The 19707-nt window shown below is 47.6% G+C and overlaps 1 protein-coding gene across 2 annotated transcripts in view; it reads left to right on the forward strand.

The window, feature by feature from the left end:
* STAG2 (STAG2 cohesin complex component) overlaps positions 1-19707 on the forward strand; it is a 1427207-nt gene that overhangs the window by 436279 nt on the left and 971221 nt on the right. The gene's annotated exons all lie outside the window — the stretch shown is intronic.

Consider the following 19707-nt stretch of genomic DNA (forward strand, 5'->3'; position numbering starts at 1 on the left):
ATGTAGAGCTGCAGAGTCACACACGCCCGCCCGCCTCCCCGGGACCTGTATCTGTTCCAGCATCCGTCTTACTTAGACATTACACATGGACATCCTTTCTTTCATTTCTATACACTCCATCTTTTCCCATCATGGCGAAAAACAATCTGACGATGGAGTGGATGCCCATGCGCACTGTTGTCCAGGGGAGGAGTCACCAACCTCGTGACCAAAGGCTTCTTCCGAAGACAACAACAACCTGCAATCATCCGAGCCCAACACCAGATGGTGATCTTATCCTCTGTGTGACTCTGCAGCTCTACATGCCAAGAACAGATGCATACTGGTAAGTAGCATATTCCTTCCTAGTTGCAATCACCTCTCTCAGGAGAATAAGTGAGATCCAGGCTTTAACCATACAAGAACCATTCTTAGAAATGCATCTTAACAAGGTGGTTCTGAGGACAATCCCAAAATTCCTTCCCAAAGTAATCTCTGCTTTCCACCTTAATCAGTCAGTAGAGTTGCCAGTATTTTTCTAAAATCCTGATTCTTTAGCGGAAAGGGCTCTTCACATGCTCGACGTCAATAGAGCTTTACTTTACTACTTAGACAGGACTAAAAACTTTAGGAAGACAAAGCAACTGTTAGTAGCTTTCTCGCCACCTCATAAAGGCAATCCAATTTCCAAAGCCGGAATTGCCAGGTGGATAGTAAAATGTATTCAAATATGCTATCGGAAAGCAAAATGTACATTAAAAATTCACCCTAGAGCGCATTCAACACGTAAACTAGGGGCTTCCATGGCATTCTTAGGGAACATTCCCCTAGAAAACATTTGTAAGGCAGCAACATGGTCTATAACACACACCTTCACCAAACACTATTGTGTAGATGTGCAGGCAAAGCAACAAGCTTCTGTAGGCCAAGCTGTTCTTAGGACACTTTTTCAAACCACTGCAGCAGATACTGGTGACCACCACTAGGGGAGACACTGCTGTACAGTCTATGCACAGAGTGTGAATTCTGCAGCTCATATGCCTTGAATGGAAAATGCTACTTACCAGTATGGATCTGTTTTTGGCATTTCGAGCTGCAGAGATTCACACGCCCACCCACCTCTGCAGAACCTGTATCTGTTCATGTTATCTTACTTAGATACATTCTCATGGACATCTATCTGTTTATTAAAAACGTCATAATTTCCCTTCATGGCGAAAAACAATCTGAGAATGGAGTCGATGCCCATGCGCACTATCGTCCAAGGGAGGAGTCACCTATCTTGTGACTACAAAAGGCTTCTTCCAAGACAACAGCAAGGTGCAAGCATCCGAGCCGAACACCAGATTGCGATCTATGCAGTGTGTGAATCTCTGCAGCTCTACATGCCAAGAACAGAAGCATACTGGTAAGTAGCATTTTCCTTCAACATTTTGACTTACCTGTATTTCAGTCAACTGCATTTGAACCTGCATTCAATTGTGAAAATAGTGCACAAGACGTTGCATAGCATTTATTTCACTTACCTGTGCTTGTCTTGTTTCTAGAAATAAAATAACTTGATAATTTCTTCATTCTTTGAGTGTGTGACAAAATTTGCTGATTGTGTACAACAAATGCTGAACACTACCCTCTGATAAAACCTTACTGCTCGCCCACACTACCACAAATAGAGAGCAAGGTGCTATCTACTTTTACCTCTGCCTACCTTTTGGGTTCCACTGGACTCTGTGCACACTATACCTCATTTTGGTATAGTATATACAGAGCCTGCTTCCTACAGTTGCCAAATGTTTTACTCCAAAAATATTTGTGATCAGAAATTTATGATACCAATTAGTCATTTTATTTGAGTTGCACATTCACAAGAGTGAATGCTACTCTAGTGTTCTTGAAGGCTTGTAAACCAGGTTCTTTTCACAAACCTGGAACAATGAAAGTAGTGTACTGATTTGCCTAGGACTTGGAATGGGCATGCAGCATATCTTTAACAGTGATAGGATTAAGAACAGAACAAATTGCAGACACTGCTGCCGTAGTAGCGTTTCACCATTTAAAGTGAGTAAACAATTTAAATAGTATTTATCAGTCCACTATGATGGAGTGCCAGCAGTTTCACAGGTACTGAAAAAGGTAATCCACCCTCTCGCCATCCCTCAGCATCCCCTCCAGGGACCGCATGCACTTTAATAACAAGACTCAGTGGCAGTGTGCATTACACTGGTGTTTGTCCTGCACTGCCGTATGTCAGCTATACTCCGGGCCACTGGAATTTTGTGTTTGTGCGGGCACGACATTTTTAGTATAATTAAGAATTTTCTGCATTAGCCACATAATTTATCATCTGCTGTATAATTGCAGATTTACAAAACAAATTGTTTCTAGCTTAAACGGTCCAAAAGTTACTAAAACTCTGCAACATGTTGCTGCACAGTGGAAGGCCCTTTGCATAGGTTCACTAGTTACCTTTCTGTTGCTTATTACTATATTTGGGAGCTAAACCAACACTAATGACCTATGCCTAAACACAATTAACAAGTGTAAAAATGAGAAAATGAATATTTTCACAGAATGTACCACATGCTGCATAATTCGCCTTTTCTTACCTCTTAATTTAGTCAACCCTGCCGCATAAATTAGCCCCCTGCTGCTGCATAATTCCAGTGGCTCTGACTGTACTACAGTTAGCCTCAGTCAGTGGTTCACAATTAGAACATGCTGGCAGTGAATTACTTTAAGCAGAATATCAATATATAACCAGAATACACAACTTGAATGTTTTGACCCATCTAATTTAACTCTTGTGTAGTTTCCCACTAGAACGGTATTATATGTTCGAGGCATATGAGCTGCAGATTACACACTTTTGCATAGATCGCCATCTGGTGTTGGGCACGGATGTTTGCAGTTTGTTTTTCCTCTTGGAAAGTCTTTGGAAGTCACGAGGTCGGTGACCCCTCTCTTGGTTCGTATTGCGCATGGGCTTGGGCTCCATCCTCAGATTGTTCTTTTCCGCCATCGGGCTCGGATGTAATACTTCGTGCTCCGGCTCCGAACATTCCAGTTCGACGATGTGAGAAAGTGGCTCTGTATATACTGTTCCCTAATAGGTACAGGGTGTACAGAGTCCACAGTCCCACAGAGGCTGATAGAGGTCAAAGTTAGGTATGACCTTACTCTCAAAAGTGGTAGCTTGGTCGAGCAGTAAGGCAGTACCAGAGGACAGTGTAAAGCATTTATTGTACACACTCAGTCAGCAAATGGTTTCACACACCCAATAACTGAACTCTAGGCCAATGGTTTATATATATAAAATATATGCTTGTTTTATTTTTAGAACCACAAAGGGGATAAAAATATACTTTCTCAGAATGAGAGGTTGAATACAAATACTTGTGTCTTGAGCAATAAATTGTTATAAACAGTCACAGTTGGTTGCAATAAACAATCCTATTTCCTAAACATAACAATGCATTGAGCTCAATGGTAAATTCAGGTTATTTGTAATAAATTACTTTTCAGATTACTTTTGGAATTCCAGGTCTGGCTCCTAGATCCAGCACTGGGTCAGTATTCAGAATCAAGTGATGAAAGTCGACTTAATAACTGTAATGATTTTTAAATAATATTTAGCTATTTCAAAAGTTAGCACTTAGAAAATATTTCAAGGAAAACATTCAATGGATCTCTATGGCAAGAAATTCAAATTGCAGGTAGAGTACTTTATCGTTACTTTAGTAATCCAGGACTGGGCACCTAGACCCAGGACTGGGGTTCTTATCAAAAACAGGTAAGTAATTTCGTTTGCAGAAATGGTACGATTTTAAAAGAATATTTCAAATTTGCAAAAGTAGACACTTAGAAGAAATTTCACAGAAAAGCAGACAATGGTTTCCTATGGGAGAAAAATGAGTTAGAGGTAAGTATAGTTGTGAACACTTTTCAGGGTCAGGGCTGGGCACCAAGATCCAGCACTGGGAGCTCACCTAGGAGCAGGTGAGTAAATTCGTTTTTGTCACTTGGCTGATTTTTGGTGAATATTTGCAGTTTTGAAAAGTTCACACTTAGAAGATTTCTGAAGAAAAAGCCAGTCAATGTTACCCTATGAGGAAAATGAAGTTAGCGGTTTAAGGGTAAGTACTCGACTGGCAGAGTTGAAATTCCGGGCATAGACTCAGGGGTCCCCCAGTGTCAGGTAGGTACAGTTGGTTCACCCTCAGCGGTTTCAGGACGGCCGGGTGCAGAGAGAGTTAGGCCCAATGTTATCCTATGAGGGATAGGGGGGCCTTGGTTGGTGGCTGCTGTCTGGCAAGCCACGCGGCTGTGGGAGCTGGGCTCCTGGTCACTTACTCAGGGCAAGTGGGGCAGTAGGTTAGTGTAGAGAGTGCACTGCCAGGGCCACTCGGGCGGCTGGGTGCAGGGTGCTTTTGAGCCTTTGGGCGCTCAATGGAAATCAATGGGAATGTTCCGGTTAGGAAAAAGGCTGCAAGCTCGGGGACGAGGATGCTTCAGATGCCACCACCACTTCGAGAGGTAAGTTGGGTAGTTGTAGGTTAGGTGGGTACCCCGGGATTGGGCACAGGGGGCCGCAGGGCGCCGCGTGCAGGGGTACCTTTTGGTGTCGGGAAATCTTACCCTCTGTTGATCGCGGTTGGGGGGGGCACCTGGCTCTGAGGCTGCAGGCTTCTTCAGGAATGTCGAGGGGGGTCCTTGGGTGCCGGACTCGGGGTCACAGTCGCCGTGGGGTCGTCCTCAGGGTCTTTGTTCACTCCGGCACTGGCCAGGCTTGGCTGGTGCAGAGTGTGCTGGGTTCGCGGTTCCGGGCTGCTGCCAGGGGTTAGAGATAGGTTTTTGAGTAGAGCCTCTACTCATGGGAGTCCCAGGGAATCAGAGTTCAAAGGTAGCCAGGTCCTCCGGGGTTTTTGAGGTTGCTGGCCACAAGAGATGCCGCGCTGGAGCAGGAGCAGGTTCGAGGGTCGACAGGCCGGTAGGGCTGGGGCCAAAGCAGTTGGTGTCTTCCTCTTTTTAGCAGCTGCAGGGCAGGTCTTTGTTCTTCTTGCTCTTCTTGTAGTTTCAAATCTGGGATCTGTCGAAGGAAGGTTCAGGGTGCCCCTAAATACTAGATTTAGGGGCGTTACAGGTAGGTGAAGGCCAGGGACCAATGGGTCCTTGTCCTGGGGTGGGTACACCCCCTATCCTGCCTCTCTCCTGTGGGAGGGGGGCAGTAGCCTAATCCTGATAGGGTAGGGCCCCCCATCTTCAAGATGGCGATAGCCCGGAGATGTGCTTCACCTCGCCTCCCCCACCTGAGGGGTGGGGTGGGCAGGCTGGCACATTCCCTGTCCTTGTATGGGGTTTCCGGCCAAGCTTCCCTCCAGAGTGGGGGGTTGCAGAGGCCTGGGGAATCTCCAAGAGGCGGCATGCCTTTGAAGCTTCCCTTGGCTCATCCTGGGGGAGGAGATTTAGCACCTCACCCAGGACGTGCATTGTTGCAGGCCCGGGAGAGCAGGGGCTCTCCCACCCAGGGGTCCAGCAACGTGTCTGCGGTGTGGCAGCCTGGGCAGCCTCAGAGCAGACGTGGATTGTAGGTTAGCTGTAAGGGGGCATCTCTAAGATGCCCTCTGGGGTGCTTAGTACATTAAATCCCACACTGGCATCAGTGTGGGTTTAATGTGCTGAGAAGTTTGATACCAAACTTCCCAGTCTTCAGTGTTGCCATTATGGTGCTGTGGAGCTCGTGTTTGACGAGCTCTCAGCACCATGTACTTCTAAATGGCAGCACTGTACTTACAGTGCCCAGGAATGCACCTGGGTACTGTAGGGGCACAGGGCTCCTGCTCCTGTGCCCACATCATAGGCATAAGGCACCCAGCCAGAGGGGTGGCTGACATATGCCTTGGCAGTGTAGGTGATGGGCATGGCACACTGAGATGTGTGCCATGTCGACTCTTTGTTTTGTCCTGCGCCCAGACACTCAGCCTGCAAAGGCAGTGTGTGTGTGTAAGGGTACAGGGCCTCTAAGGGTGGCACAATGAGTGCTGCAGCCCTTAGAGGCCTTCCCTGGTCACAAGGCCCTGGGTACCTAGGGTACCATTTACTAGGGGCTGACATGTGGCCAGGGTTTGCCAATTGGGAGTTTGTATTTTAGGGAAGGAACACAGGCCCTGGGCACCTGATTGGCAGGAGCCCAGGGCACAACAAGGAAAAGTGCATCAGCTATTAGGCAAAAAGGGGGGGGGGTTACTGCAACAGAAACCCACTTTCTCACAGACGATCGAAGCAAATCATCGCTCTCCGCGGTACTGTTTAGATACTAATCTCCTCAATCACCTTCTTCTTCGACGCACTTTCGATTCCAGTCATCGGCGGCCTTCGGGCCTCTCCAGGCTCCGGTTCCGGCTGATGAAAAGAACTCCATTCAAGAAGTGCCCTCGATGTGGGTCCAAATTCCCCCACACCGATCTTAATGAGGTGTGCAACCTCTGCCTCTCCCCTGAAAACGAAGCTCGAGACTGTCCCGCCTGCAAGTCTTTTAGGTCTAAAAAGACTATTCGAGATGAAAGGGCCAGAAGAAAAATGGCGCACTCCTCGACCTCCGTTCCAGTAGACCTCTTCGGGGACGACGTCGAAGCTCCGGGACACCAGCACACCGAAGAGGACCTCGTCAGTGCTTCCGAAGCCGACGACTCGGATGTGGAGGACATCACCCCAGCGCAGAGGTTCGTGAGTAAAATACCCTCTCCCACACCCGCGCCGACACCCAAAAAGGCTTCGGTCACGCCTTCACCTTCGGGCCTAGGCAAGACCAAAGATATTGCTTCGATCACCCCACCTTCGGGCCCGGTAACGAAGCCAAGCAAGCCTTCCGGCGGCTCGGGCTCGAGCCAGCCTGCCAGCGGTGCTGAAAAACACCCTTCGGCACCGAAGAAAAGATCGGCCTCTACCTCGACACCGAGCTCCACATCAAAGCCCTCGGTGTCGAAACCTAGCCTCTCGGCGCCGACCAAACATTATAAGGCCCTCGGCACCGACACTCCCGCGCCGAGGCCTGTATCGGCATCGAACAAAAAATTGGAGGCCCCTAAAAAGCACGGCACAGACAAGCCAAAGAAGCCGTCAGCCCCGAAAACTTCGGCGCCGACCGAACAACCACTGTCGCAAGAACTTTTTACACCGGATCCTTTACAAAAGACACTTACCAAGGATCCAAAAACTGGACATTTGGCACTTTCTTCCAAAAAGACTTTTGGACAGACCAGCTCCACCTCCACCTCCAAAGAGGAAGGACTGTGCTACCTCCCCTTTCAGAGTGCCTTCCCCGCCTCCTCCTCCTCCTCCTCCTTCTCCTCCACCCTCTCCACCTCTGCCCCCTCCACCTTCTTCACCCCAGCCTCATCGCTCTCCGACCCCGTCTCCAGACCATGATGATCAGGGGGACCCATACTACGACCCAGCAGATGTCACAAGACCCCACCCCTACAGGATCCCCAGACCCCTGGGATGAATATAATAATCCAGACATTCCAGATGTCCCACAAGATGACCTATATCCATCCAGGTCATCACCACCAGAAGACTCACTAGGTTTTCACCACCTACTTCAGAGGGCGGCACATTATCACGGGGTAGAGCTACACACTGACCCAGTAGAGGAAGATTTCCTCCTAGATACCTTTGATACAGCGCATAGGTCTACTGCTATACTACCTATGCTCATAGGCGTAATAAAACATGCGCCAGAGGTTTTTAAAGACCCAGTCAGGGCTAGGGTCCTAAACCCACGTATAGAAAAAAAAGTACAAAGCTGCCCCTACAGACCCTGCCTACATCAAAGGGCCAGCGCCACTGGATTCCCTAGTGGTATCCACCGCAAGAAAGAGATCAAATTCCCAGGCGTCAGGCGAAGCACCACCACCTGACAAGGAATCAAAGCTCCTGGACGCATCAGGAAAACGCACTGCGTCACAGGCAGCTAACATGTGGCGTATCACCAACACTCAAGCGCTATTGGCCAGATACGACAGGGCGCATTATGATGAGCTAGGAACCATCATCCACCATCTCCCAGAAAAATATAAAAACGGGGCCAATGAACTAATCCAAGAGGGTAAAACCATAACCAATACCTCTATACGCTGTGCCTTAGACGCAGCAGACACAGCTTCCAGGGCCATTAACACCAGTGTCCTACTCCGTCGGCACGCTTGACTGAGAGTGTCCGGCTTTAAACCGGAGGTACAAGCCTCTATATTAAACCACCCGTTCGATCAGGAACATTTATTCGGCCCAAAGATAGATGAGGCCCTCGAGGATGAAAAAAGATACAGATACGGCGAAATCTATGGGAGCCCTCCTAGACGCTCCTTTCGCCGCTCTTCCTTTCGTGGCACGGGCAGTGGCTACTCCTCAGATACCGCGTCCACGTCTTACAAATCCCCTCCTCAGTCCACCTTCACAAAAGGTTATCAAAGGGGTGGATATAGAGGAAATAACAATAAAGGCAGAGGCAAAACAAGTACTGCCCGCTCTGCCACACCGCCTACCCAATGACTTTCCCCTGCTCCCCCAGACCATCCCACTCCGGTCGGGGGCAGACTACAAAATTTCCTTCACGTCTGGGAGTCCATCACATCAGACAAGTGGCTGACCCAAATTATTCGTTCAGGGTACTGCCTAGAACTCACATCTACCCCTCCCAACATTCCACCCAGGCAACGCCCAATGTCACAAGAACATTCCACATTACTAAAGCAGGAGGTGATCTCCCTCCTATAAAAACACGCAATAGAACAGGTCCCCCACGATCAGCAAAATGTAGGAGTCTACTCCCTATATTTTCTGATACCAAAAAGAGACGAGACTCTACGACCTATCTTATATCTCCGGCCTCTAAACACATACATACATTCAGACCATTTTCACATGGTAACACTTCAGCAGGTACTTCCGCTCCTCTCCCAGAACGACTTTCTCACCACACTGGACTTGAAAGACGCGTACTTTCACATTCCGGTACATCATGCCCAGAGAAAGTACCTCAGATTCGTAGTGGACGGGCAAAACTACCAGTTCAAGGTGCTCCCATTCGGGGTCACAACAGCACCACGGGTATTTACCAAGTGCCTAGCGGTAGTGGCGGCACACCTCAGAAGACAGCACATTCACGTCTTCCCGTATCTGGACGACTGGCTCATAAAAGCCGCGTCCTACAACCAATGTGTACACCACACCGCCACTACAATCCAGTTACTGCACCAACTAGGCTTCACGGTGAACTACCAAAAGTCCCAGTTAACACCATCCCACATAAAGCAATACCTCGGTGCCACCATAGACACCTCAAAAGCCATTGCCTACCCCAATCCGGCAAGGATCGCAAGCATTCAAGCTTTGCGTCAAAAATTCATACTTCAACACTCCCTCCCAGCAAGAGTGTTTATGCAACTCATAGGGATGATGGCCTCTTGCATTTTTATAGTAACTCATGCAAGACTCCAGATGCGTCCACTCCAAGAGTGCTTAGCGCGCCAATGGAACCAGGCCCAGGGGCAACTGACAGATCTGGTGTTGGTAGACTGTCGCACCCATCGCTCTCTGCAGTGGTGGAACACAACAAATCTTTCCAGAGGTCGACCGTTCCTGGACCCGGTTCCACAAATAATCCGGACAACAGACGCATCGCTCTCCGGCTGGGGAGCTCATCTTCTACACCTCACAGTGCAGGGCACATGGACGCCGCAACAAAAGTTACTCCACATCAATCATCTGGAGCTACTGGCAATCTTTCTAGCCCTAAAATCCTTTCACACACAGATTTTAGGCAAGGCAGTCCTTATCCGCACGGACAACATGACCGCCATGTACTACATCCAAAAACAAGGCGGGGCACACACTCCACAGCTCTCTCAACTAGCACAGAGCATATGGAGATGGGCAATTCCACACACACTTTCTCCTAGCCCAACATGTCCCAGGAATCCAGAACACCATGGCAGATCTGCTCAGCAGACAGACGCAGCAGATCTACGAGTGGGAACCTCACCCGCAAGTTCTTCACCCGTTCTTTCAAATGTGGGGGCATCCACAAATAGACCTATTCGCCACCCACGAAAACAAAAAATGCCCAAGCTTCGCCGCCAGATACCCACACCCATTGTCCAAAGGCAATGCGATATGGATGAACTGGTCAGGCAAATTTGCATACGCCTTTCCACCTCTCCCACTAATCCCATTAGTGGTGCGAAAGCTACAACAGCACTCCCTCACACTCATTCTAGTAGCTCCAACACGGGCCAGACAACCATGGTACACCACGCTGCTGGAAATCTCAGTAGTGCCACACCAAAAATTACACCTCTCACCATGCCTCCTAACCCAGAACCATGGAGAGATCAGACACCCGGACCCAGCTCAGCTCAACCTTGCGATCTGGCTCCTGAGATCATAGAATTTGGATACCTTAACCTTCCCCCCCGACTGTATGAATGTTATCAGAGAAGCTAGACGCCCTACCACTAGAGCCAGCTACGCTGCCAAGTGGAAAAGATTTGTTGTTTACTGCCATAACAACACAATCAACCCTCTAGACTCATCCATACAGCACATCATATGCTACTTACTACATCTACCAAGATGTAACCTAGCATATACATCTATTCGACTACACCTCGCAGCAATTGCTGCTTACTTACAAAACAGACAGCACCTATCACTTTTCAAAGTGCCTGCCATTAAAGCCTTTATGGAAGGCCTAAAACGCATAATTCCCCCCAGAGTGCCACCCTCACCTGTGTGGAACTTAAATATAGTTCTCACAAGGCTAATGGGACCGCCTTTTGAACCCTTGCATAAATGCGAACTGCAATTCCTCACATGGAAAACAGCTTTCCTGGTAGCCATCACCTCCCTTAGAAGGGTCAGTGAAATACAAGCACTTACTATACAAAAACCTTTTCTCCAAATGCACTCGAACAAGGTTGTTCTCCGTACCAACCCAAAATTCCTACCCAAAGTCATCTAACCCTTTCATCTAAACCAATCGGTAGAATTACCGGTTTTTTTCTCGCAACCTCAAACCGTTGCAGAAAGGGCTCTACACACACTGGATGTTAAAAGGGCCTTACTTTACTACATCCAGAGAACACAAACTTTCAGAAAGACAAAGCAACTGTTTGTGTCTTTCTCTCCACCTCATAAAGACAACCCCATCTCTAAATCAGGGATAGCTAGATGGATTGTAAAATGCATAGAGATTTGCTACCACAAAGCAAAACGCACGCTATCTGTCCCCCTAAAGCCCACTCTACAATAAAGATAGGGGCTTCTATGGCTTTTCTAGGGAACATCCCATTAGATGATCTCTGCAAGGCAGCTACACGGTCAACACCGCACACTTTCACTAAACATTACTGTGTAGATGTGCAAACCAAGCAACAAGCTAGTGTGGGCCAGGCTGTACTGAAAACACTATTTCAAACCACTGCAACAGATACCGGTGGTCGCCGCTAAGGTTGGGAACTGCTATATAGTCTATGCAAAAGTGTGTAATCTGCAGCTCATATGCCTCGAACGGAATATGCTACTTACCAGTATGCATCTGTTCTTGGCATGTAGAGCTGCAGATCTACACACGCCCACCCGGCTACCTGTATCTGTTCCAGTCTATCTTATTTAGATACAACACACTTGGGTTTCTTCACTGTGATTACTACGCTCCATCTTTCCCTGTTGGCGAAAAACAATCTGAGGATGGAGCCGAAGCCCATGTGCAATACGAACCAAGGGAGGAGTCACCGACCTCGTGACTTCCAAAGACTTTCCAAGAGGAAAAACAAACTGCAAACATCCGGGCCCAACACCAGATGGCGATCTATGCAAAAGTGTGTAGATCTGCAGCTCTACATGCCAAGAACAGATGCATACTGGTAAGTAGCATATTCCTTCTCTACGACGTATTAATATTGCTGATTGAAGAGCAACTGAATCAATATTAAATAGTACTTTATAGTGTGGCACCTATTGTTGCTTGCCTGTAACTTGACATCTGTTTTTTTTTTAATTATCACTCGACATGCTTGCAGTGATGAAAGTGAAACTGTAATTCCTCCAGTGCTATTTGCTATTCTTGTTGCTAGAATCCAATACTCACTGAAGGCAGCACACATAATTGGGCCACTTGGCAGCAACAGCTTGCCAACTCACACATCCTATAATGCTGTTGTATAGTGTACATAGACCATCAATATTACAGTTTCACTACTCTGCAGTGCACGTTAGCTGTCCCATGTTATCATGGCAGTCCCGTAAGCTCATCTGCTATGCTGATAAAAGAAATTTGATGGGAGTGATATTGCACATTTATTTGCAGCATTTAATGTCTCCACATAAAACTAAGAATAACTTGCATACTCCAAGGTAAAAGGTGTAGTCATTATTCCTTTATCTTCTCAGTCCCACTCTTGCTCCCTCAGTGTGCCCGCTACCAAGTCTTTTTGGTTAAAATTAAAAAGAGAAAAAAATAATTGCTAAAGCGCTTTAAGCCACACCATGGTTGGGGTCTGCCAACTGAGTCCACATACATACAAACCATAACACATGGATAAAAGACTTTTACAACGCCAATAGCTCTAACTCCAGCAAATGCGAGACCTATTGCATTGCAAATGCTTGTTGTCCCTGTGAAGACCTGTAACTTTGGGAGTAGTAAGTATGGTTACCTTCCCTGAGCTGTTAAGCCTCTCCTGAAATCAGTCCTTTTGCGAAGTCTGGGGGGGGGGGGAGGGTAATTTCAACATGAAGACAGAACACCCAGCCATTTCTTATATTGTATTTTTTTCTAGAAAAACGGCTTGTCAGCTAGTTTTAACGTGAATAGCACAGTGCATCTATTCAGCACCTAGAGGCATTACACAGAGCGCATTATCTTTTGGATTAAATAGGACAGAGAAAAAGACTCCCATCCATGGCAGAGTTACACAATTTGTAACAAGTAAACCGGTGTTCAATCTAAGCTTTCCTGCTTGAACAAATTACTTTGCTGTTCTGCCTTTTCCTTGATTATCGCATCTGAGAGCACCTTGAAATAATTTGGCTCAGGGTGTGCACTGTACAAGCATCACTTGTTGATGATTTAATAGACTTTGATGGTGCTTCATCTGTAATAATAATGTAGGTGAAATGTTAATGGGTCCGTGACAGCTGACATGCCTCTAGGCTCACTAATGCTATTGTAGCCGGACGGCTTAATTTATCTTATTTCACGCATAGATATGATCAATTCTTTTAACTGCCGGTGAGTAGAGTGATATGTATTGGATTAAAGTGGAATGCGTCCGCATATTAAGACATGCACTTTACAATTTGGAGCTGTCCTCATATTTTTACAAGACGTTTGTTGCCCAATTTACAGGCTAAACACAGTGATCAAGATGGATCGAAAAACAAATCCAGAACCTTGCTCTGAGTTCGCTTTCCCTGGTACCCGATTCATCTAAGTCAGTGAGCTGAAGAGACAGTAAGAATATGCTCTTGGCTGGAGATCAAGCTGAACTCCTAGGTCCTGCTCAGGGCACGGATGGCTCACATCCTCTATGTTGCCTCTCGGGCCTGCCTCACTGCAAACTGACTGTGCAATAGCAATGGGGCCATGGCCAAAATCTCCTAATTTCTATATGACTTTGTGGGACAGTTCTCAATTCTGCAGTACAGGAACACTATCAAACATGAAGTGGGTATATGGAAAATCCTAAGACTGCTGTCCCCAGCCCTTAGTGGAATGGAGGCAAGAATCCCTGATAGTGAAGACACATTGGTGCAAGGTTATCAACAATTCTGCTTTCAGTCAACTGCACATGCCCATATATGTTAATTCACAGTGCAAGTTACTATCTCACAATGAAAGTCCATAACCGCTCTGCGAAATATGCCAGCCTTCTGCCTTCCTCCCCCTCCCATCAAAACAGCAGCACAATGTCCACTCACTAGTACAAAAAATTTAAATAAACACACGCTGACCTAAGAGCCTTTTTAGCTCCCACCCACTGCAGACAATGATCAAGCCAGGTGGTGGGGCGCATGATGGTGCTGTGACACCGGACCCACCTGCCTTTAACTCCCCTAACCCTTAATCCAGACACTGATTCATTAATATAAATAGTGAGGAGTAACTAGTTTAAAAAGGAGGTGATCAGAAAATTTAACAGTTGAGGCGCACTCTGCACAGTCATGCTTCCCCTGATATAGATTTAAAAAAAAAAAAAGCTTGGGATCCTGGGATCCTGGGATCCAGTGTTAATGTATTTATTTCATTTCTTCAAGGTAGCAATGTCACAGTTGTATTACCGACTATGTATATCTCCTTGACAAAAATACTTGTTTGCCCTTAGCTTCACGTTAAAAAAAAAAAAGTTGATTTGAGAAGTTCCCTCCCAGGAGTATGTTTAGGAATGTTAGCTCTTTATTCTCATGTCTGTGGTGGAAATTAAAGGGCGTTTGACACCAATGTAAAATAAATATAAATAAAATGTATTTGTAGCATGTATTGATTGAAGATACATATGCTTAGCTTACTCCTGCAATCTAGTGTTGGGCTCGGACGTTGGCAACTTGTTTTTCTTTGAAGAAGTCTTTCGAGTCACGAGGTAAAGTGATTCCTCCTAAAGTGTGTATTGCACATGATCATCGGCTCCTTAGTGGGTTTTTTTCTGCCATCTGGTTCGGATGTCTATATTGGAGCTCTGGGATTGAACCCTTGACTCTGTCAACAGTGGCCTTGTCAGCCACTGATTTTTCAATCTTTGGGCATCATCAAAGAGCCAACTACTAATTTTCAAAACTCTTCTCACTTCCTGCCTGGTTCACCACCAGCGTCCACATCTTTATCGCTATTTTCTTTCACTCGACGTACAGGGAGTGATGGAAAAGATTCTCTTCAGCTACTGCCGCAAGTGCCCTGCAAAATATTCCACCCAAGACCGTCATTCTGTCTGCTACCTCTGCCTGTCTCCATGATACGACGGAACGTCTTGTGAAGCATGCTTGGCCTTCTGCTCAAAGAAAAAACTGTCAACGAAGAGAGCTGATTTGGGCCAATAGTACAATGCAGGCACACCTAGCTGAAGATGTGCCCGAAATCTTTGGGCACCAGCCATATGCCCTCCATGCGGAGGACGACGTCATGGAGGCAGAAGACTAAGGCGCGCCAATGGACATTCCCATCCTTTTTGGCAGCAGTAGGTAAGGGTCCAAATCTGACTATGACCCGAAGCCTCGACGGGGCAATTGACTACTGTGGCATCAGCCTCCCAAACCCATCTAAAGACACATACACACTCTCCCAGAACGCGACTGTCCTCTGGCCATGGAGGTACCTCGCGCAAGGCAAAAAAGCAGACAGCAGGCATCCTAGCCACAGACAGACACCAGAAAAGCCTTCGGGCTTTAATAACCTAAACCACTGTGGGCACCAAAAACCTCTTCAGCCTCCAAACTCTTTGTGCCCAAAATACCAGACACTGCCACAGAACCAAAGATGCGCACAATTCAGCCTGTCCTCACAAAATTACAGGAGAAGCTTATTGCCATACAGAAAATCTTGGTTATAAACCCGGACACAGGAGGGTGACACAATAGGGGTGGTAACCAAACCACCTCTCCCACCTAGAGAGATTGCCAAAGAGGAAAAAGATTTTTGAGAAGGAAATCTTGGGGCCTGAACTTCCAAAAGCCCCCAAGTATTAAGTGAAAAGATAGGAGTTTGAGCCCCATCCAGTTTCCACCACAACTTCCTCTTACATCTACTCCGCCGCTACCTATATCCTCTCCTCCACTTCCCATTCCTCCTCCGCTGCAAGTATCAGCTACACCTCCAGCTCTTCCAACTTTACCTCAACCCTTCCCTCACACCCACCCACGATGGTCACCCACTACATTTTCAATAGGGGATCGTATTACCAGGGGATAATTTTGATTACTTTGACACACTATATTTTCATGACCCACTGTGAGAAAGTGCCTGTTTTGCATGGTTAGCCCCCCCCTTTGTGCCTGGTTTTGATGTGGTTTCAAATGTATTGTATAAGGTCCCTGCCAACCAGGTCCCCTATGCCAATGCTCCTTCCCTAAAACAAACTTCAAATTGGTACTTCTGCCCCTGTAATCCCCTATTAAATGGTACCCTAGGTAAATAGGGCCTGAGAGCTGAAGAGAGTCCCTTGGAACCCCCTCACTGGGACCATTCCACTGTGAGTGAGAAAACGACTAGGTCAACATGACACCCTGCTTGAGTGCCATCTTAGCTAGCACTGCCTGGCGCATAGTTAAGTCACCCGTCTAGCAGGCCTCATAGCCCTAAGGCAGGGTGCACTATAGTACAGGAGAGGGCATATCTGCATGAGCAGATTTTCCTGTACAATATTGAGGACTATCTCCAAATATTGTAAGTGCCAGTGAAGCCATAGAGAGTACATGGGCTGGGAACGCGACAACTCTAATTCCACAGCAGCATGATGGCTTCACTGAATACAGGAAAACTACTCCTTAAAATAAACCCACACTGACGCCAGTGTGGGATTTATTGTACTATGTACCCAGAGGGCACATCAGAGGCGTTTCCTGAATCCCTACCTACCCTGGTGTGGTCTATGATACATAGGCAGCCAGCCACCATCAGACTTGTTTCTGGACGCCTGGGTAGACCTCTGGGACCAGAAAGAATGCACATCCTGGGCAGAGGTGTCATGCGTCCTACCCCAGGATGATCCAGTGCTCAAATGGAAGCTTCAAAGGCCTGCTGCTTGGTAATGCAACCCCCAGCCTCTGCTGCTAGTAGCAGATGGCAGCACCTGGTTTACACCCACACTTTGAGTGAGCAATCCGGCGCGAAACTTCAAAAAGATAGGTAAGCCCACCTCTGCCAACCCCACCCCTAAGGTGCGGTGAAGCAATGTGAAGCATTACTTTCAGTCCCTGCCATCTTGAATACGGGGCGGGGGACCCCTCCAATCAGGGCTAGGCCTATAACCCCCTCCCTCAGGAGGTGACATAATAGGTGGTGTCACCCCAGGTAAAGTGCCCATTGGCCCTACCTGTAACTCCCCTACAATGCCTCCTAAATGTAGTATTTAAGTGTCCCACCACGCCCCAGACCTGACGCTCACACCTGCGATGACATAAGAACAAAGAAGACGCCCTGCAGTAGAAGTCAGAAGATAACTGTGTTGTCCCCGGCCCTACCGGCCTGTCTCCAGTTTCGATGACCCTGCGGCCTGTTTTGCTACAAAGACCCCCAGGACTCCTAGGATGACTGTTCTCTTCAATAAAGACTCTAATGTCTCGGTCAGTGGACCTGTCCAGCATAAACTGACTCCAAAGATTCCAGATCCAGGGGGATCCACGTCCCCAACCCACCTTACACCCGATGCCTACGACCCGAGTCTGAGTGGCTCACCTGTGCAGTGTAGTTTCCCCGGCGATGCTGACCTTGTATCCAGCGTTCGCTGAACCCTCCTGCCCTCCACGATGGCACGTGCAGTGTGAATCTAGATGCTCCACCACCCCACCCCCGACCGGTTCCGGTAAGAAGACTCTGACGTCCAAAGGCACCCCTGCACGAAGCCCCTGGGCCTTGGTGAGCTGAACTGACGGTACCCCTACGACCACCCATACCACCCCCAACTTACCTCTGCTGTCTTTTGTCTTGCTCCTGCAACCTCTGGTGCCACGCCTTCTGCCTCTTTACCATCAGGAAAATCCTCATTACAAAGCATTGGGCACCTGACTTTGAATTTGCACCCTGCACCCGGCTGCACTGGTGCTGCTTTGTGGTTCCTGTGCTTGTGGTAACCCCAAAAGCCTACCTGCAAGCAGTGTGGCTCCAAGCACCCCCTGTCTCCATTGGAAAGCATTGGTTCAAACTCTGATTTTGACCTCTGCCCCTATGCCACAGGTGGTGCAGTTTTGGTACCTAGCTGACCCCTGGCTCTTGCTGACTTTTGGCTTCGAAGACTGAAATTGGGAGTTCAATACTTACCTGTTTAACCTCAATGTTTTCCCTATAGGCTAACATTAGACAGTGTGAAAAAAGTTTCTAAGTGATGATTTTTGAAAGTGAAAGGTATTTTTAATCAAAAACGTACTTACCTTATTACGAAGACCCGGATCTTAAAATAAATTACAAAGTATAATTTTATAAAACTTGCCTGCTACCCAGGGAACACCTTATACTCACTTCCTGACTCCTCGGGCCCATTGGATATGCTTCTATTCTACCAGCTGCGTGCTATTTGTCGGAAGCTTCACTCCACTTTTCCACATCCCCTACCTACTATGCCAGCCCTTGATTTCATATACTCCTCCTCTTCTCCACATAAGCTGGTCACCAAACTCTATGCTTTTACTCTAGCGTCCACTTCCACAGACCGCGTGTGGGAGTCATGGGGCGCGGATCCCAGTACGGCTAGAACGCAGGCCGACTGGCTGTACTGCTGCAACCAGACGACGAAGCTGTCACATAATTACCTAACCTTCGTCTGATCCATTTTAAATATTTACACCGGTTGTATCGTACACCTGCGCAGCTCCATAACCTCGGGCTTATCCCCAACAACGCTTGTGTGCGTTGTGCTGCCCCTGCGGCGGACTTCGCGCACTTAGCATGGCTATGCCCTAAGGTCTCTGACTTCTGGCGGGGCGTGTGATCCACCGTCTCGGACATTGCTGGCACTACAGTGCTCCCCGACCCTTCTCTTTACCTTCTTGGCTTTGTCAAATTCTGTCCGGACGCTGCTCGATGCTTGATAGCGATGCTGCTGGTCCTGGCCAGGCGTAGGGTGGCTGTGTTGGGGCAGCAAGCATGTTCCTAAGGTCGAGAGCTGGCTGGAGGACGCTTCTCGGTGTCAGACTCTACTAACGGAGTTTTGGGACTTACTTCCCGCTAGGTCTCGCCCCATTGACATTTGGGGTCCTCTGGTAACTTACCTTCGCTCCCGTTCTCCTCCTAGTGATGCTGCCTCTCCCACGCTCCCTGTCGGCCCTGTGCCTGCGGCGGCCGCCGGTGTTGATGGTTGACTGCCTCCCCCCCCCCCCCCCCCCCCTTTGTGTTTTACCCATAGGCCCTCCCCCGCCCCGTGGGGCTTCCACTCGATGCTATTGCAGATTGTGTGATCTCCCTGTGGCTTGGGAGCTTTGTGTAGAGATGCTTCTTTTTTTTTTCTTCTTCAGCATGTTTGTTTCTTACAGGATGCCGGTGACTCACCTCTGTATCATTTGACTTGGTTTTTTACTGTGAAGATCTGAGTGGCCTTGTGGCACAGTGTACTTTGTTTGGCTAGAACTTCTTCAATAAAGGTTTTGGGAAATTGAAAAGAAAAAAATTTAAATAAAATAAAACTTGCCTGGATCTCCTACTTGAGTTGTGTGTCCATTATTGATCATGTGCATGCAATAAATGTCTTACTCTGTGTTAGGCCTAAGGCTGCTTGCCCACACTCCCACCAATAGAGCACTTTGGTTTTTGCATTAAGCCCGGTACACTTTTGTAGGACCCCAAGACTTTGTGCACAGTATTACCCCCTAGTGGCAATATCATATACAGAGCCAGCTTCCTACACCCACAGGGCGACCCGACAATGTAGCTCTACCATGTAATTACTATGACCTAGATCCACAAGGTAATACAGACCGTGATAGCTCTACCATGTAATTACTATGACCTAGATCCACAAGGTAATA

This window comes from Triturus cristatus, chromosome 5_2 (genome assembly GCF_964204655.1).
Source record: "Triturus cristatus chromosome 5_2, aTriCri1.1, whole genome shotgun sequence".
Lineage (NCBI taxonomy): Eukaryota > Metazoa > Chordata > Amphibia > Caudata > Salamandridae > Triturus > Triturus cristatus.